Here is a 25,405-nt window from a genome sequence, read left to right as displayed (position 1 = left end):
GTCGGTATGGTAATAGGGGCGAGTGGGAACACTACCACGAGACATTCACCAATTAGAACTTCCAATCAGAATCCCACAAGAGAGAGCTGATACCAACGGGCGATGCAGCCGCATACTATACTACTAGAGGACGCCACGGACAGCAGCGCCCCTAGCGGACATCCTTAATCATTAGCGCTAGCGTTCAGACGCATTTTCTCTGTGCTGTGCCTTTTACGGGATTTCTTATCTTCATCGTTATGGAACGTTCTGCCATCGCAACGGCTAAGTTAAGTGCCTCATAAGTAATGTTTTACTATATTTTTGTCTTCCGGGAACCAGTATTTTCCTTCTAATAGGTCATATACGGTTTCCCGGTTGTCTCGTGGCGGCGCCATGCTGCCTCGTTAAGAATTCCCGGTCCTCCATACTGGGACTTCTTATACTTATGGGCTTACTATATTACGTTCATCGTTTTTTACATCGAGTTTTAGCTAGATTAGCCCCTTTACCATTTCTCTTAGTTTGGTATTTAGGGCTATTATTATTGTTCCTGCCCAGCATCCCGGCTCTTGCTCTTCATCGGCTATCGCTGGCTCCGAGTAGGCTTCTGTTCCTCGGAACAGTTTGCCTCCTCCTGGGCTTCTTTTTCTTCTACTAAAAGTGTCTTTTCCATCTTTACGATGTAATTTTATTCTATTTAGGGTGTTAGGCTAGCCTAGGTGCATGTTCCATGGTTTGGTACAGCCTGGTTCACGTGGCCCTCCCACGGTTGTGTTGCTCGCGGCTTAGGCCACTTGCGGTCACGTGTTCCATCGCACCTTACCCTTCCCCTTCCCTCCCTACCAGGTATAGGGAGGCGCTGGGGGACCCCTTGGTTGTCATGACAACCTCAGTTGCCTTCCTCCCTCCCTCTCTGAGGTGGCCAGGGGTTCCTCCCAGCGGGGGGTATAGGGCGACCACTCATAGGGTACACGGGTCTCCGAGCGGTTAGTTGTTGAGACGGGGGAGGAGTAGGCCAAACCCCCCCCCCCCTCTCCCCCCGTGTTACGCCGAGACCTTCCCCCCCCTTCCCCAGTTGCTCAGCCACCTTCCCTTTCTATAACGAACGGAGCCTTCCGTCGCAGCCGGGGCACCTTTGGTTATAGATTACTGGCTCCGCCAGCGGGCGGGGTGGTCACTACTAGTGGTCGGTTGCTTGCCTACTATATCCTTACATCTCTCCCCCGCTACCGGAAGGGAGCTTGCTTCTTACCCGGGCACTCTTCTAGTAGACGGGTGGAGAAAGGTTTGATATTATTGTTATTTTAAGGATATACCCTAATTTTACGATGATTTGTTTAATTTTATTATTCATATGTTTACCATCCCCGCCATTTTCCGTCGTGGTTTCCTTTTACCACCACTCCTGGTTGGATTCTATCTCTTGTCCCCGCCATCAGCGGAGCAATAGCCTAGGACATCCAACCAACCTTGTTACCACACGTATTATGGCGGGGCTCTGGTTTAATCTAACTTTCTCGCTCCGGCACCAGCGGAGCAACTGTTAGGCTGTAAGTGTTCTCCTGATACTCATGTATCTTTCCACTTACAGGCTACCAACTGTCAGGTCCCGGCGTGCAACGCGACGTTGTACGACCCCTGCGGCCACGATGAGTGCAGGTCTCACGCTCCATGTGCCACGTCATTCAACGATATGATCGTCTGGCACCCGGAAGCCTGCGCCATCTGCTACGACCTAGTCAGTCAGCTGGTGGAGGGGGTAAGTCGATTATAGGCTTCTTTATCAATTTACTAACAACTCTTAGACATAAGTTTGTTAACCCCGTTCCGCCATTAGAAGCTCATCTCGCCCTTTCTTTCAGGCTACTGGTGTGAGGGAGGTCGCCCTTGCTACCCTGAAAGCGTGGGTGGGCGGCTTCGGGAAGAACGCCGCCAAAGGCCAGCCGTACATCCTTGACAAGAAGCTGGCCGTCCAGATCTTCCCTGCGGGCAAGTCAACAGGGTATGTTGACCCCTTGTCCGCAGCCCCTCTCATAGCCTCCATCCAGCAAGATCTTCAGCAATCTTTCGGGGTCGTAGCTTCACAGGAGTCGGTCCCGGACGTCGCTGCCCTGGACCTAAACATCGAGCCTATGGCGGTAGGGGCAGAGGATTTGTTGGTTGAGGTAGGTGTGTCGGGCGCCCAAGGTCTTTCCTTGGGTGTTCCTGGATCTTCTCCTGTCCCTTCTTCGAGCGCTTCTTTCCAAGGCTTTGTGGGATCTGAGATCCCTACCCGCTCTCCCGCTCTCTCTGTACCCCCAAAGGTGAAGGGACAGAGAGAACCGAAGACTCTATCTAAGACGACTTCTAAGAAGTCGTCTTCGTCTTCTTCGGCTAGGAAGTCTTCGACTTCTTACGCTGACGCGGTGAAGGCCAAGCCGAGCTCTTCTTACTCGAAGAGCTCTAGAAGCAAGGCTTCTAAGGAGAAGGCTCGCGCTCTCGCCGAGCCAATGCCTTCTCCTGCCTCCACCGCATCCACTCCGGCAACGCCGGTGGGAGGAGCGGGACCCAGCACCTTTGATCCCACTGCTTTCTCAGCAGTGGTGATGCAACAGGTGGGCGAGTTGGTTGGTTCGCAAGTCTCCGCCCTGGGGACGAGATTTGAGCAGATGTTCGCACAACTGTCGAGCACTCTGTCTCAATCAGGCCAGTCCATCCAGGATCTCTCTAACAGGGTTAGAGAGAATGAGGACCGAGTAGCTGGGCTCTCTCAGGTCCCTCTTCCAGTCTCCCCAGTGCCAAGTGCTGGTATTCTCCAGCTCCCGCCATACGACTCTCTGCCAGCTTTCTCTATGGAGAATCCATGGAGAGTAGCCGCCTACGCTCCATTTAAGGATGGGATGATCTCTATCCCGGAGTGTGGAACTCGAAGGATTGAGGACTTCGAGTTTTATCCTCCGGGTCTGACGCAGCCTTTCATCGGCTATGCTAGGCTGACTGTAGCGGCTCTTACTAGGGAAGACAAGATCTCTAGGGAGGCTGTTCTCTACAGTAGGGATCATGCCCAACGGGAATGGGTTCACTGCCTTGAGGACTGGGAGTGCACAAACACTAAGCTCCAGGCCTATAAGAGTCCTTTCACTATTTTTGCGACGGAAGAGGAGGCTTCTCTTCCGTTCGCCACGAAAATAGTAGAGAAGACTCTTCAGGCAGTCCTCAAGGATGAGCCCATGCCACAGCTAAGGGAGGCGGAGTCTACTTCTCCGCTCTTCCCAGCTTTTGGAGAATTGTGGGAGAACTTGCCAGCCACGTTCACGCTTGGCAAGCTCAAACCGGACTGCGCCATGGCAGCCAGTTCGGCGAGAAGCTTCCAAGGCTGCCTGATTCCTTGATTCAGGCAGAGTTCGACGCGCGAACTAGGTTTGGCAGGTCCCTCAATTCACTGATAATAACGGAAATGGCTGCTCTCTCATATGCTACGGAACCGCTGTTTAAGATCTTGGCCAAATCCCAGTTTCAGACGGTTCAGACAGATGCTTTCGACTTCTTCCAAGCTAGGAGGAATTGCCGAAAGCACGTTCTGCAGGAGTGCACTATTAGGCACGAGCCTAATAGACTCCTGGCTTCTAGCATGTGGGGAGCGGATCTCTTCCCAGAGTCAGCTGTAAATGAAGTGCACCACGAGGCTGCTAGGCTCAACCAGAGCCTTAGAGCTAGGTGGGGTATTTCATCCAAGAGGAAGCAAGAATCCGTCCCCACTGCTGGTAAGAAACCAAAGAAGTCTGGTAAAAGGTTCCAGCCGTACCAGAAACACCAGCAACAGCAGCAATTTGTTCAGGCCGTCCCGGTTACCCAACAGGGACAACCTGCTAGTTCGAAACAGAACCAGCCCATCCTCCTGCTGTCTCCTCAATCACAACCGTCGACCTCCTACGCACTCTCGCCGGCCTTCAACCCTACGTATGAAGGTCAGGGCTACACTCCCTTGAACAAGCAACCGAGAGGTAGGGCGAGAGGCTACTTTCGCCAGCGTGGCGCAGGAAGGGCGACAAGGAGCAGGCAGTTCAGAGGAGGGCGTGGTGGTCAACCCGCCCATCAACAATGAGGCTCCCCAGGTAGGAGGGAGGCTGTTCCTCTTCCGTCACAGGTGGGGGTTCAGCAATTGGGCACAGAGCATAGTGTCCAAAGGGTTGGGTTGGAGTTGGATCAAAGATCCGCCTCCAATCAAATCATTCCGCCAAATACCATCAGAGGAATTGACAGATTACGCGGAGGAACTCCTTCAGAAAGGAGCTATTGCGAGAGTCAAGCATCTAAAATTTCAAGGTCGCTTATTCAGCGTGCCAAAGAAAGGCTCAACAAAAAGAAGGGTAATCTTAGACTTGTCAAAGCTAAACTCTTTCATTCGTTGCGACAAGTTCAAGATGCTTACCCTCTCGCAAGTAAGGACCTTACTTCCGCGTGGAGCCGTCACATGCTCCCATCGATCTTACAGACGCATACTATCATATCCGCCCATTCCTAGGATTCAGGCTAGGAAATCAGACATTCTCATTCAAAGTGATGCCCTTCGGTCTGAATGTAGCCCCCAGGGTATTCACGAAAATAGCAGAAGTGGTTGTACAGCAATTGAGAACTCAGGGAATCATGGTAGCAGCATACCTCGACGATTGGTTGATCTGGGCACCAACCGTCGAGGAATGTCTCAAAGCCACCAAAAAGGTAGTTCACTTTCTGGAACATCTGGGGTTCCAGATAAACAAAACGAAATCCAGACTTACCCCGGAGTCTTGTTTTCAGTGGCTGGGAATCCAATGGGATTTGTCTTCCCACAATCTGTCAATTCCAGTGGCCAAACGGAAGGAAATAGCAAAATCTGTCAGGCAATTTCTCAAATGCAAACAAACATCAAGGAGAAACCAGGAAAGAATCCTAGGGTCCCTTCAGTTTGCTTCGGTAACAGATATCCTCCTGAAAGCAAGGCTAAAAGATATAAATCGAGTTTGGCGATCGAGAGCAAACACCAAATCTCGAGACAAGTTGTCAGTAATTCCACAGATCCTTCGCAATCAACTCCGTCCATGGTCAAAAGTAAAGAACTTAGCCAAGCAGGTACCCCTTCAATATCCCCTTCCAGTGTTAACCATTCACACGGATGCCTCCCTGTCCGGGTGGGGGGGATATTCTCAGTTCAAACAGGTTCAGGGGACTTGGTCAGTTCAATTTCGCCAGCTCCACATAAACGTTCTGGAAGCAATGGCAGTATTTCTTACCTTGAAGAGACTGCTTCCCCCGAAAAAGTCTCATCTAAGGCTAGTTTTGGACAGTGCAGTGGTAGTTCATTGCATCAACAGAGGAGGGTCCAAATCCAAGCATGTGAACCATGTCATGATAGCCATCTTTGCCCTAGCAAACAAACACAAATGGCATCTGTCCGCCACTCACCTGGCAGGGGTAAGAAATGTGATAGCAGACGCTTTGTCCCGGTCAGTTCCTCTGGAATCAGAATGGTCCCTAGACGACGGGTCATTCCAGTGGATATGCCGGAGAGTCCCAGGTCTCCAAGTAGATCTCTTCGCCTCACAAGCGAACCACAAGCTCCCTTGCTATGTGGCCCCCAACCTGGACCCTCTGGCTTATGCCACGGAGCGCCCTGTCGTTAGATTGGGATCAGTGGAGAAAAATTTATGTTTTTCCTCCAGTGAATCTTCTCTTGAAAGTCTTAAGCAAGCTGAGGACTTTCAAAGGAATAGTAGCTCTGATTGCACCGGACTGGCCCAAGAGCAACTGGTATCCCCTTCTTCTGGAATTGGGTCTCCGACCTCAACGGATTCCCAATCCCAAGCTGTCACAATCAGTACAAATGAGGACTGTGTTCGCTTCCTCAGGAATTCTTCAGACCCTAACTTTATGGACTTCATGAAGTTTGCGGCTAATAAAGATGCTAATATTGATCCACAAAATATTCTCTTCCTAGAATCAGATAAGAGAGAGTCAACCATTAGACAATATGACTCAGCTGTTAAAAAATTAGCATCTTTCCTGAAAGAATCAAACACTACAACCATGACAGTTAATCTAGCTATATCCTTTTTCAGATCCTTGTTTGAAAAAGGTTTAGCAGCTAGCACTATTACTACTCATAAATTGGCTTTGAAGAAGATCTTTCAGTTAGGTTTTCAGATAGATCTGACTGAATCTTATTTCACGTCTATTCCTAAAGCCTGTGCTAGACTTAGACCTTCTCAAAGGCCTACTGCAGTTTCATGGTTCTTAAATGATGTCCTCAAACTAGCTTCAGATACTGACAACTCGTCTTGTACATTCATAATGCTTCTTAGAAAGACATTATTCTTATTAAGCCTAGCTTCAGGAGCTAGAATTTCAGAACTGTCGGCTCTATCCAGAGATGCGGGTCATGTGGAATTCCTCCCCTCAGGAGAAGTTCTACTTGCTCCGGATCGTAGCTTTTTAGCTAAAAATGAGGATCCTCTTGCAAGGTGGGCCCCTTGGAAAGTCATCCCACTTCCCCAAGATCCTTCTCTCTGCCCAGTGTCAACTTTAAGAGCCTTTCTATCTCGTACATCCTCAAGATCCTCAGGTTCTCTCTTCATGAGAGAAAAAGGTGGTACTTTGTCAGTAAAAGGTATTAGACAACAAATCCTTTACTTCATTAAACAAGCCAATCCTGATTCATTCCCAAAAGCACATGATATCAGGGGAGTAGCCACCTCAATTAATTACTTTCAACATATGAACTTTGAGGATCTTAAAAAGTATACTGGATGGAAATCCCCGACAGTCTTTAAACGTCATTATCTAAAGTCCTTGGAATCTTTAAAATTTTCAGCAGTAGCAGCGGGAAACATTGTTTCTCCTGATACTGTATAGTAGTCGTAGTACAGATCCAGGTCTCCTTTCTACCTACCTCATCCAACATGCCTCACCCTATCGCCATGCTACTCGGATATCCTAGCCTTAGCCGCTGAATCATACTAGTGGATTGTCCCTTATTTTTTTGCTAGGGACATCCACACTTGTACTGATAATGTACTTCAGTGTACCTACCCTTATTTTTATGCTAGGGTAGGACACAATGTGTTTGTATATTTTGTAAATAATTTTCTAAGTAAATCTATTTTGTTTATATTACACTGCATCATTATATTTTACTATGTTTACTGTAATTTTAAGTACTTTACATTACTAACGTTCTTTTATGTTACTGTTTAGAATAAGTTAGTTTAAGTACTTAGTTTGTATGCTGTAATTGATTTACTTATATTATATCCATCGTTTTGCAACTGCTTTTCATTTGTCCTTTTTTCCCATCTTGTCTGTTTCTCTGGTACTCTTTCATAGGCCGACACGAGCTGAGCCCAGAAAAGGGATTTTGACGAAGGAAAAATCTATTTCTGGGTGATTGGCTCGTGTCGCCCTATGAAACCCACCCTGTATTGTTTTCCCCCCCATGCAGGACAAGATGTTTTTAGATTAAGGATGTCCGCTAGGGGCGCTGCTGTCCGTGGCGTCCTCTAGTAGTAGTAGTAGCGGCTGCATCGCCCGTTGGTATCAGCTCTCTCTTGTGGGGATTCTGATTGGAAGTTCTAATTGGTGAATGTCTCGTGGTAGTGTTCCCACTCGCCCCTATTACCATACCGACACTTCTTTTTAAGAGTGAGCGAGTCAGTTTTACTGACATTTTCTTAATTTTGTTTTTCTCTGGTAATTTTAGATTAATTTTACCTAGAAAGAATGATATTAAGGATCCTTTCATAGGGCGACACGAGCCAATCACCCAGAAATAGATTTTTCCTTCGTCAAAATCCCTTTTTACATAAGTAACTTAGCAAGTAATTACATAGCTGATTACACATTGACAGGAGATGGGACATATGGACTACTCTACCCCAAACCATTATGTGAAAATGAATTTGCAAATAGAAAAGGGGGCTCACATTTCTGAAATGCTTGTCGTTTCCTTACCTAGTAGGAGAGCTGCTGCAAGAAAAAACTGTCTCTGGTCGGCGCTCATCTTACGTGGTAGAGGCTAGGTAATTTGACCCAGGTGGCCTACTACCTTAGTGGGAGCTTTGAAGCAAAGCCTATGGTCTATTCGCTTGCAAAGATTAAGTACAAAGTGCCCCTGCCCAGGGCGCTGTACCAAAAAGACCAGAACCACAATGTTACCTATACTATAACCCAAATTACCACCCTTTACCAAAACAACTGGAAGGTATCCTGGTACCACGTACCCCCAGACTCCCCAAAACCACACAATCTTAATTCAAGGCAAAAAGGTAGGAAGGAATGCTTCCTAGGTTCCCTTCCCTAACACCATGCCAGCCACTGATAAGGGGCCTAACGTACTGCATTCACTATACACAGATTCTATCTCTTTTAGATAGTGTGATGCAAACACTGACTTGCACCGCCAGAAAGTCATTTGAAGGATCTCCGTCAGGGAGAGGTTCTCCTTAAATGCCACAGTAGTGGAAATTGCTCTGATTTCAGGTGCTTTTACCTTGAGGATAAGTAAAAATTCTTCACCTATTTGAGTGTGTGATTCTCTAATCACCTCCCTTATGAAGAAAGACAGAGCATTCTTAGAAAGAGGACTGATTGATCCTTAAAGGATGTCCATGAATTACTGGAAGGGCCTCTAGTCTTCTCTGTCCTGTTCAAGGCATACTAGGATTCTCGCTTTTGGCAAGAAAATTCAGAGACAGTGAACAGAATGTGTCTCCTCCAGAGAATGCAACTCTCCTATCCATAAGCCTGAAGTTCACTTACTCTTTTTGCTGTTGCTAAGGCTATTAAAAAGTGTGTTTTCTTAGTCAGGTTTCTGAATGGGGCATCCTTCATAGGTTCAAAGGGAGGGCCTAAAAGCCATTCAACACCACCTCTAAATTCCAGGCCACTGAATCTTTTCCTCTTTTACTCATATTAAAAGACTTAATCAAGTCTGAGATGTCTCAGAATCCAATCCTCTATGTCTGAAGACAGAGTTGAGCATGGCTCTATATCCCTTGATTGTAGATGCAGATAAGCCTCTGGATTCTCTGAGAAAAAGGAGAAAGTCTGCAACTTCTGTCCAATTGTCTTACAAGACCAGATACCCTTTTGTTTGCACCAAGTGCGGCATATTGGCCACTTATTTTGTTAGACTGCTGCAAAGGATTTTGATCTACATTCTGAAATTGCTCAAGCAGCCTTTCTTGAAAATCCTTTTGCTCAGTGATTCTCAAACTAGGGGTGTCGCAAAATTGACATGAGTTTTGTCTTGGCTAATTTGTCTTAATGAACATTTAAAAAAATAAAAGTTTGCAAAAGACTTCACATAATTATCAGTGTAGGTAGGAAGTTACTTGCTCAAACATTTTTCTCAAATAGAGGTTGATATTTCCTTTTTTATGCTTGTACAAATACAATACTACTACTACTACTACTACTACTACTACTACTACTACTACTACTACTACTACTACTACTATTGCTAATAATAATAGTAATAGTAATAGTAATAATAATAATAACAATAATAATAATGATAATAACAATAAAGTGTAACAGTCGTCTATTCATACTCACATTTTCTTTGTTTATACTCGTTGCCCATCCTATACGTGGTCGGTTCTCGTCGGTTTTGTATAACCCCAGTTTTCTACTCCCGAGTCAGTGGGGCATAATACGTCAAGCCATAAGTTCTTTTCTGTTTCTGGGGTTATATTACAGTTGTATCGAACAGTATCGTGCTTCTAACATACCGTACAAGGGATAAGTTTGTCATTAAGAAGAGAAGACACGAAGTTAGTGGTGAGGGTGAAGAAAGAGACGAAAGTGGATGTGTGAGTGAAAGGATTTGGCCATTCCAACAAAAAGTAAATCAACTTCAAAAAAAGGCAAGAAAAATCGCTCCTACTTGGATAATTATTTAAGTTTCCGATTCTTCTGGTGTGGTGATGAAGATACTCCTATGCCATTGTGCATTATTTGTGGTGATAAATTAGCTAATGAACCAATGGTACCCAGCAAATTAAAGAGGCATTTAACTCTGAAACATAATCATCTTGCTAACAAGCCTTGGTCCTACTTTGAAGGACTTTTAAGTGAGCAAAAACAACAGTGTGTGATGCTTTCTAAGAAAGTCAAAGTTTCTGATAAAGCACAAGAGCCCAATTACTTAGTTGCAGAGTTAGTTGTTAAAAGCATGAAACCTCATACAATAGCAGAGACTCTGATTCTCCCTGCATGTAGTGCCATAGTAAAAACAATGTTTGGAAGTGAAGCAGAAAAAGAAGTGAGGAAAATTCCCATTTCGGATAGTACCATTAGCAGACGGATTCATGATATGTCAGCAGACATAGAGGAAACTGTATGTACCTCTGTGAAGGAAAGTGAAATGTTTGTACTTCAGGTAGATGAGTCCACAGACATTGGAGGTATGGCTCAATTACGTACTGGTATTCATTCGGTACATTCATAATGTTAAAATAGTGAACCAGTTCTTTTATTGTAAAGAACTTAAGGAAACTACAACAGGCAATGATATTTTCTCTATATTAAGTGAGTACTTAAAATCAGTTGGTTTGTCCTTACAATCGTGTGTGGGGATTTGTACAGATGGGGTACCTGCCATGATTGGCTCCATTAAAGGATTTGTGTCCTTAGTGAAGAAAGAAAACAGCAGTGTGAAAACAACACATTGCTTTCTTCATTGTGAAACGCTGGTTGTAAAGACAATTAGCAATGATTAAAATATGTACTGGAAAAAGTAAAAATGGTGAACTTTATAAAAAGTCGACCGTTGAAGTCTCGTCTGTTTGCTAAGCTACGTGAAGAACTTGAGGCAAAACATTTGAATATTCTTCTACATACGGAAGTAAGATGGCTCTCCAGAGGGAAAGTATTGTCACGAGTATGCAAACTGAAGGAAGAGATGCTTACTTTTTTCACTCTTGAACAACAAGAGGAATTCTGTGATTTACTGGCAGACGACACTTGGTGTGCAAAATTGTCTTACTTAGCTGACATCTTTGAACTTTTAAACAAGGTAAATGCCAGCATGCAAGGAAAATCAGAAAATATTTTATCTTCCACTGATAAAATTAAAACTGAAAGAAAAAATGCTACTGTGAGGTGGAAAAGTAAAAGAAGGCAATTTGGACATGTTCTCACATGTTGCAGTAGCAGCAAACAGTGGTGAGATAATACCCATTATTTCTGAGCATCTTGCAATACTGGAAAAACAACCTCCCAGATATATGCACTGAAAACTATGACTGGATAAGAAACCCATTTGTTGCATCTGTATCAACCCAATCTCAGCTTACCCTCATGGAAGAAGAGCAGTTAGTGGAAATGTGTAATGATCGTGATCTAAAGTTATTGCACATGCAGCTGCCTCTTGAAGAATTCTGGGTTCAGATTAAGACTAAGTATCCTCATGTTGCCAAAAAAGCTCTGGTAATGTTAATCCAGTTCTCTACTTCTTACCTATGTGAGTTGGGGTTTTCTGCTCTAGCAAACATTAAAACTAACAAAAGGGAACGGCTGAAAACTCTTGAGGAAGAAATGAGAGTATGTTTGTCCACCATTCAACCCAACTTAAAACGGATCTGTCAGTCACATCAAGCACACATCACGCTAAATTAGGTGAGTTTTTTTTCTTTGCTTAAAGGTGATTACCTTTTTTGTTTTTTTAATTTAGTCTGCATTCATAACTCTTTACTTCAACTCTTCTAATATGCTCTTTGTATATACTACCTATTTCTGCATGTACAGTGGTGCTACATTTGGTTTGATTATGGATAATACAGTAATTATATTCATCAAATAAGTTAATTCATGCAATATGGTGGGAGGGTGAAGAAGGGGTGCCACAGTAATGGTTACATCAGTTTAGGGTGCCATCAATTAAAAAAGATTGAGAACCACTGCGTCTAAGTAATCTGTTGGCAGTTTGAATCCTGTCTGAGCAAGAGAGGATAAGTCTTGATGAAACCTCTCGTAGTGCAGTTGTCTGAGCAATTTTGTCTTCTGTGGGAGCAATCTTGGAAGTCCATTATCAGTGCCAACAGATCGGGAAACCACTCTTTTAGTGGCCAGAATGGGGCTATCAAAATCATTGACACATTTCTGTGTGTCCTCGACTTGTTTAGTGCTTCCCTTATTCATCCGAATGGAGGGAAGGCATAAAGGAATTTGTCCGACCAATCTTGTAACATTGCATCAGTACCAGGGAGAAGAATGTTGGTACTCAAGAATTTCTGTCACAAACAGATCGATCATAGGTTTCCCCATAACTTCCAGAGGGACCAACAAACCTCCCAATCTAGAGTCCACTCCATGGTGATCACTTGATTCCGTCTGCTCAACTAATCCGCAAGGACGTGAGTTTTCCCTGCACAAATCTTGTGACTATTGTCGTCTGATTCTTCTTGGACCACAGATCCCTTGCTGCTTCACACAGTGAAAAGGAGTGAGTTCCCCCTTGTCTGCTGATGTACGCTAGTGCTGTTGTGTTGTCTGAATGCACTGTTATTGTTCTGTTACATACCTCTGATGCAATTCTCTTGAGACCTAAGAGAATCGCTTTTAACTCTTTCACATTTATGTGCATCTCCTTTTCCTCCTGAGACCCCACTCCAAACATTTTCTTGGTCTTTAGTAGAGCTCCCAGATGCATCAGCATAGAAGTTCAGGTCGGGGTTCTGTGGGAGAAGGGACTTTCCTTCCGGCAGTCTTCCTTCTGATTTTCACCACAGTAGATGACATTTCATCTCTTGTGTTATCGGAAATACAAAAGAGTTGGGCTGACTTTTCTTGTCCCAGCTGGCTCTGAGATAGAACTGAAAAACTTTCATGTGCAGTCTCCCTAATGACACAAACTGCTCTATCGAGGCCAAAGTCCCGATCAGGCTCATCCACTTGTTGGCCGAGCAATGTTGAAGAATGAGAAACTTGTATTGTCTGAAGATAAGACTCCACTCTTCTGGGGGGTGGAAAAGCCCCAAAAAATAAACTATCTCTTGGGAAGGAACCAGTTGAGACTTTTGGAAGTTTATTAACAGCCCGAATGCCCGAGCCAAATTTAGTGTCCTTTATAAGTCCTCAGTGCACTGCTCCTTTGACTGAGAGCGAAGCAGCCAGTTGTCCAGATACAGAGCTATCCTTATTCCTTCTAAATGTAGCCATCCTGCTAGAGGAGCTAGAACCCTTGTAAACACCTGTGGGGCTGTTGACAGGCCGAAACAGAGCGCCCTGAACTAATACACTTGATCTTGGAATGCAAATCTGAGATATTTCCTTGACTTTGGATGCACTGGGATGTGGAAGTATACATCCCTCATGTCTGTAGAGACCATCAAATCTGCTTGGCGCATTGCTGAAAGAATGGAGCGGTTTGTCTCCATGCAAAACTTTGTCATTTGAACGAAGATATTCAGGGCGCTCACATCTAAAACTGGTCTCCAACCTCCTGTCGACTTTGGCACAAGAAACAGCCAATTGTAAAATCCCTCTGAATTCTTGTCTTTGACTAACTCTATTGCTCTCTTCTTGAGGAGGGAATGAACTTCTTTTACGAGAGCTGGAAAACTTCTTTGAGCCTACCGAGTAGGCGGTCAAGACAATAGGCTTCTTGGTTGAGGGGGGCTTTTCTAGAAACAGAATTGAATACCCGAGTCTTAGGACTTCCATTACCCAAGACTCTGCACCTTTCTTGCTCCAAACTTCCCAAAATTGTTGGAGCCTTGCTCCCACTGGTGTATGGAGGAGATTATTTTCACTTTTGGGGAGCTGATCTTGGAGAGTTTCTCCAATTGGCTCGAGAGCCAAAGCAGACTTTTGATCTCGTTCTGGGGTTCAATCTTGGTCTGCTGCCAGAGAAGGAAAGGACTGCAAAGGGAAAGCTACCTTCACACTCGATGGAGTAGCTTCTTTCAGCCTTCTCATAGAATGAACTAACAAATAATGAGTTGACTTCTTCTCAAGGCCCGACGCTATATCGCTAATCAAAGACGGAGGAAAAAGGGAGTCCTTTACTAAAGGTGAGAATAGAAGAGCCGACTTCTGAACCGTGGTGACTCTTTTAGAGGTAAAGGAACACCAACGTTCCCTCATTTTCAACACTCCCATTGCATAAAGGGAGGTTATTTTTCTTGTAGCGTCCCTTACTCCCTTGTCTGCACTAAAACAGGCCATCAAGCAGATCCGATCCCATATCTAAAGGGAAATCGGGGTAATCTAAACTTGAATCTTCCTTGCCAGGGCTCCTACAGACCAATCCAAAAAGCTGATGACTTCTAAATTATTGAAAGTATTCTTCAAAAAATTATCTAGTTCTGCTGAGAACATTATCTTGGAAAATGCTGACCTTTGAGCCGCATCTAAAGGCTAGAGAAGTCCCCTTGAGAGGAGGCAGAGACTCTCAATGTAGGAGCTACTCCAGTCACATAGTATGCATAACTTCTGCCTAGAAGGTGTGAAGGCAGATAGCTAAAGCAAGCCTTCCCTTTCTCTCTCTCTCTTGTCTGCATGCCACAAGTCCACTTCCTTAGGGGCTTTCTCCACAGAGGTTGACAAAACCATCTTTGGCAGTTTTTCTGTTTCCTGCACCACACTTAACTGAAGCGTTGTAGTCGGAGAAGCAGGAGCTGCTAGAGAAAAGGAAGGAAGGATAAGTATGCAACAAAAAGTTCAGTAGTGCTGCATAAGCTGAAGAAGACGAAGCCTCTTCTGGTGCATTGACTTCCTCCACCTCTACTGATGATATTGGAGTAAGGAGAGGATCGTAAGTGGTTTTCAGAGCACCTGGCTTTTTTAAGTAGCCTAAAATGACATCCAACTTCTGTTGGACAGGATCTCTAGACTGTCCTGGACTTACGGGAACTTGTTGAGGCGCCGAAATCGTCCTTCCCTGTTTGTCGCTCGGGAACTGGCTGTTCCACTAATACCAAGCGAACAACATTCACTGGGTGTTCCACTGGGCGATCGACCACCTCTGTAAGCCTAGAAGCCGCTGGGCGCTTTGGCACCGATTGGCGCTTGTTAGCAACTGAACGTTTGGGTGCCAACTTGCGTGCGGGAGACAACTGGCGCGCTTCTGGGGCAGCTGCACTTCTAGGCGTAGGCACACTCTCTCGGCTCTTAACTGACGATGAGGTCTCAGGAGATAACCTCTCTGGGCTATCCCAAAAGCTGCATGATGGAACTGCTTCTCTAGCCTTCTTACAAGGAACCGCTGGCACCATGAAAGCATCAGCTGCAGATGTTTTCAGTGATCTGGACAAATCACTATACTACTGCCATCGACGCCCCTTTTCCGGACTGGAAGCCTTTGAACTCGAGGAAAGATGGTGCACTTCTGCAAAGATGCCTTTCCAGTGGCTGTCTGCTGTCTTCACCTGGGATTTAGTGATAGGTGAGACTGAGGGGCCAACTGCCAGTGGGCAGACCTTACTGATCTCCCTTGGGCTTCCAGTATGACTTCTCCCTGACGATTTTACAGGGGAGTATGTCAGTGACCTTTGCCTAGGAGAATCAGGAGGACGGACAGCCAGCTCCTCCACTTGCACTTCACTTACAACACTTTTGCGCTCCATGAGAGCTTTCACTGAATTACCTAATTAAGTCACTATATTAAATAGTATTTTGAAATTACTGTCAAATTTACTTTCTAATGCGGCAATGGTGTTGGGGTTAAGAACCTGGGAGTTAGGATCGGGATTAGGAGGAATACTTAGAAGGGCTGGGCAAGGGAGAAACAGTGTGGACAGAAACAATTGGTGCATCAATAGATTTATCTAACTCTTGACTAGCAGTCAACCTGTCTTGTCTCATACTAGCTTTTCTTTGTCTATCCCTAGCCAATCTAGATAGATAAGAAGTTAATGTCTTCCACTGTTTTTCATCCCATCCCTCTCACTCCGAGCAAGTATGTATTGTCCATTGAGCAGTTTTGCCTTCTACAATTCACAAAAATTGTATGAGTATCATATTTTGCCAACGTTAATCTTGTCCTGACCCTTGCTGCAATAATGAGTGCTTGATACACTTGTGACAGACATCGTCGGTCACAAGTCAAGTCAAGTCAACTTCAGTAATTGAGACTAAATATGAAAATTAACTGGATAATTATCTAATAGAAACACAATTCAAATCCAAACAAATGCCGAATGGCTACCAAAAAAGAGTGCTTCACCAATTACAGAAGAAAGGCAAAGAATTCAAATTCCGAACCAGCTGCTGACCCACAGCCTCAATGTAAACTGGCAGAAACAAATTGAAGTACCTGACTCAGTTGTTCCTCTTCTTCCCAAAGAAGAATCGCTACTGCGAATGCGAATTTTAGCTGCCGTGCAAGAAACTGTTAGCTATGTAATTACTTGGTAAGTTACTTATGTAAAACTAATCCTTTATACTTGATAAGACCTTCTAACTAGCTAAAAATGCAATAGCCCACTACTAAAGAAAAAGGAAAAGCCAAGAATCAGAAATCTAAGTTGGAGACAAGTTCCAGCTGTCTCTTTTACTTTATTAAGTGAAACATTTTCTTTCAAAGCAGGCCTTAAGGCAAACATTTAAAAATGCAGGGATGTTGCAGAGAACACAAAATCTAAGGAACATTTTAACAAAAAATTTCCTATAGTACACAAAATCTTAAGAAAATAATTATATAAAATTTCTATATGTGAAATGATATTTTCATAATAAAATAAATTTTTGAACATACTTACCTGGTAGTTATATATATATAGCTTAAGTCCCTGTGACGTCACAGCAGAATTTCAAAACTTGCGGCAATCGCCGATTGGGTAGTCAGGTGTACCACCTGTGCACCCTCTACTCAGGTACCTGGAACCATTCCAACTATTCCTCAGATCTTCCATGCCTCTAGTCTCTAGAGGGGAGGAGGGTGGGAATTAAATTATATATAACTACCAGGCAAGTATATGTTCAAAAATTTATTTTATTATGAAAATATCATTTTTAAACATCTAACTTACCTGGTAGTTATATATATAGCTGATTGACACCTTTGGTGGAGGGTCAGAGACAGCCAACATCGTTGGAATTGACATAAGAGTTAATAAACAAACTTACGGGTTCGTACCTGTTTAAGGAAGCTGACTTTAATGATCTCCTGCCTCATTATGTCTGCTTTCCTTAAGAGATCCAGCGATCCACCCAGGGGGCTGAAGACCTCAAGGAGCTGTCAAACCGGTGCATAACCTCTATGTGACAGGACCTCATCCAATACCCTTGTTCCAGGCACTACCAAGGAACAAGTTGACCACCTGACTAAGGATCAATGATTGTGGGAGACTGCGTCCAGTCTCCACAAACAACCATAAAATTCAATAGTTCCAAGGTTAGTTCCAAGGTAAGAAAAAAGGGTATTGGGTTATGGGATTTCAGGGATAGTCCCTTGTCCCACTACTGGATGAGCTGCTACGAACAGTCCCAGCGTGTAGCAGTCTTCATACAGAGTTTGCACTTGCCCAAGATAGTGCGACGCAAACACTGATTTGCTTCTCCAAAAGGTTGCGTCCAGGATATTTTGAAGGGATCTATTCTGTTTAAAAGCTACAGAGGTTGCTACAGCCCTAACCTCGTGAGTCTTCACTTTTCAGTAGCCTGAGATCCGCTTCATTACATGCTGAATGTGCTTCCTTGATTAAAGGCCTTATAAAAAAGGATAGCGGATTCTTTGACATTTGCAGAGAGGGCTTTCTGACAGAACACCAAAGCCCCTCTGAATTGCCACGTAATTGCTTCGTTCTTTCCAGGTAATGCCTCAGGGCCCTTACCGGACAAAGAACTCTCTCTACTTCCTTACCTGTGAGATCCGACAGGTTTGGAATCTCGAACGATTTGAGCCAGGGCTGAGAAGGGCGTTCGTTCTTCACTAGAAATCCCAGCTGTAGAGGGCAGATAGCATTGCCCTGTCTGAAACCTACAGCTTTGCTGAAGGCATGGATTTCACTGACTCTTTTCGGCTGTTGCTAGACTAACTAAGAAGAGAGTTTTCATGGTGAGGTCCTTAAATGATGTTTCCTGTAAAGGCTCGAACCTATCACTCATGATAAACTTCAGGACTACGTCCAGATTCCATGTTGGAGGGGACTGTAGTCTCTCCTTAGTAGTGTCAAAGGATCTGAGAAGGTCTTGGAGATCTTTATATTCAGACATGTCTAAGTTCCTGTCACTGAAGACATCTGCAAACATGCTTATGTATCGCTTGATGGTCTAGGTCGAAACGTTACGACTTCTCTTAAAGTCTGCAGCGAAGAGTCTCTCATTCTCCTATCCCATTGCAGCGAAGATTCTTCTTCTCAGCAATGGATAGGACAGCGACACTCCATGGTGGGTGTCCATGGTATGGGTACTGGGACAATCTACAGTGGTACCTCGAGATACGAAATTAATCCGTGCCGCCTGGTACCTCGAGATACGAAATTAATCCGTTCCGAGGCGGCCTTCGTATAATGAGTTTTTCGTATCTTGGAACACATTTTACGTGTAAAATGGCTAATCCGTTCCAAGCCCTCCAAAAACACCCCATTAAATTTCATAATAAAGCTAAATTGACCTATAAACAATGAAATACTACAACAATTTGGACCATTCAATACCTAAATTAAGAATAAAAATCGAAAACCTGTAAATAAAGTGTATATTAGTGTACAAGAAATATTATTACTGTAACGTAAAATGTGGAAGCTTACCTTTCGAGTGAGGCTATCTCCGATAGTGGCAGCAGAGGAGGAGGAGGACAAACGGCAGATAACGTACGTACACTTAACTTTACGAAAACACACAAAAAATTTAAGGAAAACCATAAAACTAAAATTTACGAAACACCTTAACAAAACTGTAACGCTTAACTTACAAAAATCTAGAAATTACGTAAAAAAAAAAAAAAAAATTTTCTTTTTTTATTTTTAACTTTTTTTTTTACTTTTTTTACGTAGGCTTTTTTTTTTTTTTTTTTTTTTTTTTTTTTTTTTTTTTTTTTTTTTTTTTTTTTTTTACAGAATTTCAACTTCATCACCGCTTTCAACGTTCTGTTTTTCATCACTTGGTTCTTCCTTTTTGCTTTCAATTTTCTGTTTTTTATCACTTGGTTCTTCCTTTTTGCTTACTCCTGCTAATGCTGAAGGCCTCTTTAAAAAATAACGATCCAAGGAAGATTGCTTCTGCCTACTTTTCACAATGTTCCTGAAACGACTCAAGCAAACGTCATCGAACTGCGCAAGCATACGACCTGTGTGAGCCTTTTCGGGGTGTCTTTTTTCGATAAACAATTGCACTTTATGAAAAGCGCCTAGAATATCCTTAATTTCTGCCGTTGTCATAGGCTCCTCCTCCTCTTCCTCGCCACTGCTAGAGAACTCCTCTTGAACGACGTTAAGTTGCATGGCCTCCAACTCCTTCAGGTCATCCGTCGTAAGCTCCTCTTGGTGCTCCTCGAGAAGGTCGTTGATGTCGTCCTCGTCGACGACCAGCCCCATGGACTTGCCGAGTGCAACGATCTCGTCAAGATCTGGTTCCAAAACAGTTTCGGATCATCAACTGTTTCTGACTCTGCAGTACCAGCTTCGCCCACGTCGAATCCCTCGAAGTCTCTGGCGGATACGGCATCAGGCCAGAGTTTCCTCCACGAGGAATTCAAGGTTCGCCTCGAAACCTCCTGCCAAGCTAGGTTTATGAGTCGTATTCATATGACAATGTCGAAATGCTCCTTCCAAAATTGACGCAAGGTGAGGTTTGTGGTATCGGTGATGTTGAAACATCTCTTGAAAAGATGTTTCATATACAGCTTCTTAAAGTTCGCTATCACTTGCTGGTCCATGGGCTGGAGGAGAGGGGTGGTGTTGGGCGGAAGAAAAAGAATCTTAACGAAGGAATACTCCACTAGGATATCTTCCTCGAGGCCAGGAGGGTGGGGAGGGGCATTGTCCAACACCAGCAGACATTTCAGGGGGAGGCGCTTCTCTTGCAAAAAAACTCTTCACAGTCGGGCCGAAACACAGATTTACCCACTCCGTGAACAAAAGCCTCGTTACCCAGGCTTTTGCATTAGCCCTCCACATCACTGGAAGCTTCTCCTTCAACACTCTGTGGGCCTTGAAGGCTCGAGGAGTCTCGGAGTGATACACCAGTAGGGGCTTCACCTTGCAATCCCCACTGGCGTTCGAACAAAGTGCGAGCGTAAGCCTGTCTTTCATAGGCTTATGCCCGGGTAGCTTCTTCTCTTCCTCCATGATGTATGTCCGACGAGGCATTTTTTTCCAAAAAAGGCCAGTCTCATCACAGTTGAAGACTTGCTGAGAACTGTAGCCTTCCTTGGTCATCATCTCGTCGAACGTCTTTTTAAAGGCTTCGGCCGCTTTCGTGTCCGAGCTGGCAGCCTCCCCATGACGCACCACCGAATGGATGCCAGTCCGTTTACGAAATTTCTCGAACCAGCCATGCGAAGCCTTGAACTCTGGGGTTGGCGTTGAAGTCCCTTCCCCTCCCTCGTCTTCCGCCTGCGCAATCAAATCGCCGAAAATAGCACTGGCCTTGTGAGCGATTGCTGTCTCCGTTACTGTATCGCCAGCGATTTCTTTGTCTTTTATCCAGATGAGGAGCAGCCGTTCCATCTCATCGTGCACATGGCTCCTCTTGCTGGACAAAATAGTGATGCCCTTCGACGGTGTAGTTGCTATGATGGCATCCTTCTGTTTAAGGATGGTGCCTATTGTCGACGGATTACGGCCGTATTCCTTTGCGATCACACTCAATCGCATACCAGCTTCGTACTTCTTTATGATCTCCATCTTTGTCTCCAAAGAGAGCATGCGCTTCTTTCCGTGAATTTCAACTTTCTTGGGACCCATGACTATGTTAATTTACGTAAAGTTACACAATATACAGTTTCTGCACAACACTATAATATGTACTGCAACGAAATCACTAACGAATTTACGTTACTAAACGAAATCGTTGGAGCGAACGAATGCCGATTGCGTACGGTAAAGTTTCAGGTGCGGAGTGGCCGAGCTAAGGGACGCCAGCGCGTACGTATAGAAGATGCATGATGGGAGGGATGCTGTCCAATCAGAGAGAAGGATCTCATGGCTTGGCTAGCATCAGGAACCAATGGGAGAGCAGGAGGATTGTGGCGAGTCTACTAGCACTAAGATGGCGGCGTGCGGCGCGAGTTTCAAAATTGTTATCGGGCAAATCTCGGACTTTCAGAAACCTTTCGTATCTTGAAAACTTTTCGTATGTAGAGCAGTAAAATTTTTCGCATTGGCTTTCGTAACTTGGATTTTTCGTAAGTTGAGCCTTTCATATCTCGAGGTACTACTGTATTAGGATGAAGTAATGATTGTTCTGGAACAACCTCCGAGTCCACAGCATAGACAGTAACTGACTCGGGCGCTCTGACAGCTGCCTACTGACTGCATTCGGTAGTGAGGCAAGTTGTCCAAGCATCCGAGCAAGTCACGTGATCTTTGCCTTTTAAAGGGTTATGCCGAGAGACCATACAAATTGTCTATTTGTTTGTCACTGATGCTGGACGGCGAGGTGGTGAATCTTTTAACGAGGTGATGATTCTCTTAAGGCATGTGCCCAATAGGCGAAAGTCAATTGCCCTCTAGAGACCGAGGTCCTTTATGGCAAGACATTCCCATAGTAGTTGAATCTCAGCTAAGAAGAAAACAACACTATGTTCCATTGAAGACGAAGGTGGAGAGTGAATGCAACCTACGTCTTCACAGCCGAATCGAGAAGGATTCTCAAGGTTCTGAACCTGTGCTTACAAAGGACTGAAAATGCTAACAGCTATTTCATTGCTGTAAGGTGAGGGGTTGTAGTTTCAATGAAAGCGGGGCGGTTTCCAGTAATGAAAAACACAGGGAAGTACTACTTCTCATGGGCTGATCATTTGGAAGTAGAGCTGGCAGGTCGGGGAGTAGGCGATGTCTTCCGTATATATCTGTCAATTCGGGGTGAACAATGAACAATTGCACCCCTCCGAATACGAGATATTTTGAAGACAAACTCAGATGTCTGAAGAAACATTCCGCATTATCGCAATGCGATACAGCGGGGGACTAGTAAAGACTTCTGTTACCGTGCGGTAAGCATAAAGATGAAAAAGCCCAGAATATATATCTCTGTTGAAAATTCTCGCAATATACAAGGGGACAGAGAAAAGGTTCGGTAGTCAATCATTGTAGGGGAGAGAGACATAAACCGGCCATGCATCTCGGAGAGCCAGCTGGTACTGGGTTGTCTTTCTGTCTGCAGTCCCGGCCTACTCAGTTCTTGCTCACTCGCTATCCAGAGTTGCCAGGTAATCCATTCCTCGAAGGAATGTGTTCGGCTAAAATAATCGAGTGTTAAAAAAGGGATCTATTATGCTCGAGCAATTATATTTAAACAAAACGGATTTCGGTAAATACAAAAAACTGAGGTGGTGTTGTCGTGACCATACCATAAGTATCTTAAAATCGAAACTGGTAACTCCTGGAAAGATGCAGACAGTCCCGAGTTGCAGTTCCATTAGGATACAGGTCGTCTCGGTCACAAACCGTAGAATTAACTACGGTATGCGACTACCCCCCGGACAATTCAACTGCTTAACAGAATCATGTCTCGAGGGTAATATAGGTTGTATATTTGTAGGTTTCTGTACAACGACTTCCATCCTACATTCTTTTCCCTTCGAGGAATGAGAATAAGGATTGGAAATCTACACCCTTCCTTCTCTAGTCAAGAGAGTGAAGGTGAAGTCTTCCCCCAAGGAAAACTTCAATAGTGAAAACAGAAAACTCGAAGATGAAAGTTCAAGCCAAACTGGATGTTCGCGTTCGTTCTTCTGTATTCCAGGGTTGGTCGTCTACTGAGAGATATTCTTACTTCAGTAGCTATTCTTCTTGCAAACGCTAGAAATTCCAGGAATTCGAGCATTCGGCGAGGTTCCCGATTATCATAAAAACAATTATCGGGGATTCTCGATATTAAGTCCTGCATGGCATTTTGGGCTAAGGCTGAGGAGACCTCATTCACCAACTCTTGTGCTGAAAGAGGCGCATAGAGCAGGTCCGATGAATGGGCGTGACCTCAAAAGCAAGGAAAGAATAAATTTGGGCTCTTTTCTTAAGCATTCCTGCCAAGAAAAAACGCCGCCAACTCGTTGGAACCATTTCTAAGTGTTTCGCCCTTGTCTGAAGCCTCTTTTCTTGGAATTTGCGTAGCCTTTTGAGTTAATGCAGAGGAGACTTCCTTTACTAATTCTTGAGGAAAAAGATGAGTGGAAAGGGGAGCAAAAAGCAGTTCCGCTTTCTGAAAGGGTGTGACCCCATTCGAAAGGAAAGAACACATTTGGGCCCTTTTCTTCAGGATTCCCGCCGAGAAAAGAGCCGCTAGCTTGTTCGACCCGTCTCGAAAAGCTTTGTCTATGCAAGACATCAAGTGAACCAGTTCTTCCGTGTCAGCAGACTTGGAGGCTTCTAATTTCTTCCCCAAAGATCCCAGAGTCCAATCTAACAAATTAAACACCTCGAAGGCTCTAAAAATCCCTTTGAGGAGGTGGTCCATTTCAGAGGAAGACCAAAAAACCTTCGTCTTTCCCATGGCCGTCCAACGAGAAGCGTCCACAAGACTCAAGAAGTCCCCATGGGAAGAAGCGGGAACTCCCAGACCGAGAGCTTCTCCAGTATCATACCAGATGCTAGATCTGGACGCTAATCTGGCCGGAGGAAATGAGAAAGCTGTCTTTCCTTGGTCTCTCTTCATGTCCATCCATTCCTTCATAATTTTCAACGCTCTCTTTGAAGAGCGTGATAACACCATCTTTGTGAAGTCAGACTTCTTAGTTGCCTTACCTAGAGCGAACTCTGACGGTGGGGAACGAGGGGCAGCTGGAACAAAGTTTTCCGGAAAAAGTTCTGTGAAAACTTTCATAAGTCTTTTCAAGTCTGACGAAGGCTGTAGATCTCTTTGATTCAATTAATCGGAAAAGTCTTCCATCGGACCAAAAGGAGAAAGGGGGGGGGGGTCATCCTTCCCTTCTTCCGATCGACCCATAACCGACGTAGCGATGTCGTGCTTCGTCGGTGCTTCCAAAGAATGTTCTTGATGCCTGCAGGTGTCCTGGCGTTGAGAATCCTGACGCTCGGCTTCCTGGTGTCGAACTTCTTGACATTTGGCATCCTGCTGTTCAAATACTTGGCGTCCAGCCTCTTGACACCTGGCGTCCAGCTTCTTGACTCTTGGTGCTCTGTCGTCGAGAATCTTGACGATCGGCTGGCGTCCAGGCTCTTGACACTCAGCGTCCTGGTGTCCAGAATGTTGATGTCTTTCGTCTAGGTGTTGAAAACCTTGACGCTCTACGTCCTGGCGTCCAGCTTTTTGAGGCATGACGTCCTGGCGTCCAGCTTTTCATCCAAGCTTTTGACGTATGCTGTCTTTGCTTGTAGCAGGTTGATAAGACTGCATTAATGAGGAGAGCTTCTGCTGCAAATCTTGCAGTAAGGAAATCTGTGGAGCTTCTTGCTGCTGGGGACAGACTGGGGAAGCCGCAACATCAATATCTCTCTCTTCATCCTGTTCGGCTAGAGACGAACGTCCTGAAGACGAATGCCAATCCGCAGGAGGAGCTGGAGCATGAACTGAAGGCATCCAATCGTTCGATACTTCCTTTGCTCCTACCAAAGACGATGGCCGCCTGTGCGACATCTTACGTCTTAGCTTGGTAGGAGAGCAAGCATCGGAGTCGAAAGAGAAGCGTTCAGGAGTTGCTGCCGGCACCGAAGGCCTCCCCCCGTCAAATATTTCCTTGCCTCCTACCAAAGACGACGGCCACCTGTGCGACATCTTGCGTCTTAGCTTGGTAGGAGAGCAAATATCGGAGCTGGAAGGGAAGCGCTTCGGGCTGCTCCACTGACTACATCCTGGCAGTTCTTGACGCTTGGCATCCTGCTCTACTGGATGTTGTCTTTTGAGGGGTCTATATTTCGAAGTCTGACTCCAGCCCCGTCTGGGTACTGCGTCGTCAGACGACAAAGAGAACACTTTAACCTCGCCTTTCCAATGGCGAGGGTGAGCGTCCTGGGGATCGTCAACAGGTACGCTCGAGGGGACAGCCACTTAGGAGCTAAAGCCTCTCGCCTCCCTTCGTCTGTCGACATACCTTCTCACAGGGGTTGGTGAGCTTGGAAGAGGTCTAGAACTCTGCACTGATTTTAGCACTAGCACTTGCACTTTTCAACTCCCTCACGTCTGACCACAATTTTGCCCTATCCTCTGCGAGAGATTCTACTTTCTCACCCAGAGCTTGAATGGCTACCAACACATCTTTAAGAGTCGGATCACTAGGTTTATCAAGAGTAGGATCAGGAATTACATCTACAGGGGAAGGATCAATAGGCTCGTTAACATG

The 25,405-nt window shown here is 44.8% G+C and overlaps 1 protein-coding gene across 15 annotated transcripts in view; it reads right to left on the bottom strand.

Annotated features, from left to right (window-relative positions):
• Window positions 1-25,405, bottom strand: part of LOC135222896 (intersectin-1-like) — a 553,230-nt gene that overhangs the window by 308,370 nt on the left and 219,455 nt on the right. The gene's annotated exons all lie outside the window — the stretch shown is intronic.

The sequence above is a fragment of the Macrobrachium nipponense genome, chromosome 8, assembly GCF_015104395.2.
Source record: "Macrobrachium nipponense isolate FS-2020 chromosome 8, ASM1510439v2, whole genome shotgun sequence".
NCBI lineage: Eukaryota > Metazoa > Arthropoda > Malacostraca > Decapoda > Palaemonidae > Macrobrachium > Macrobrachium nipponense.
Note: the sequence above shows the minus strand (reverse complement) of the source record. Positions and strands in the feature narration are given on the sequence as shown.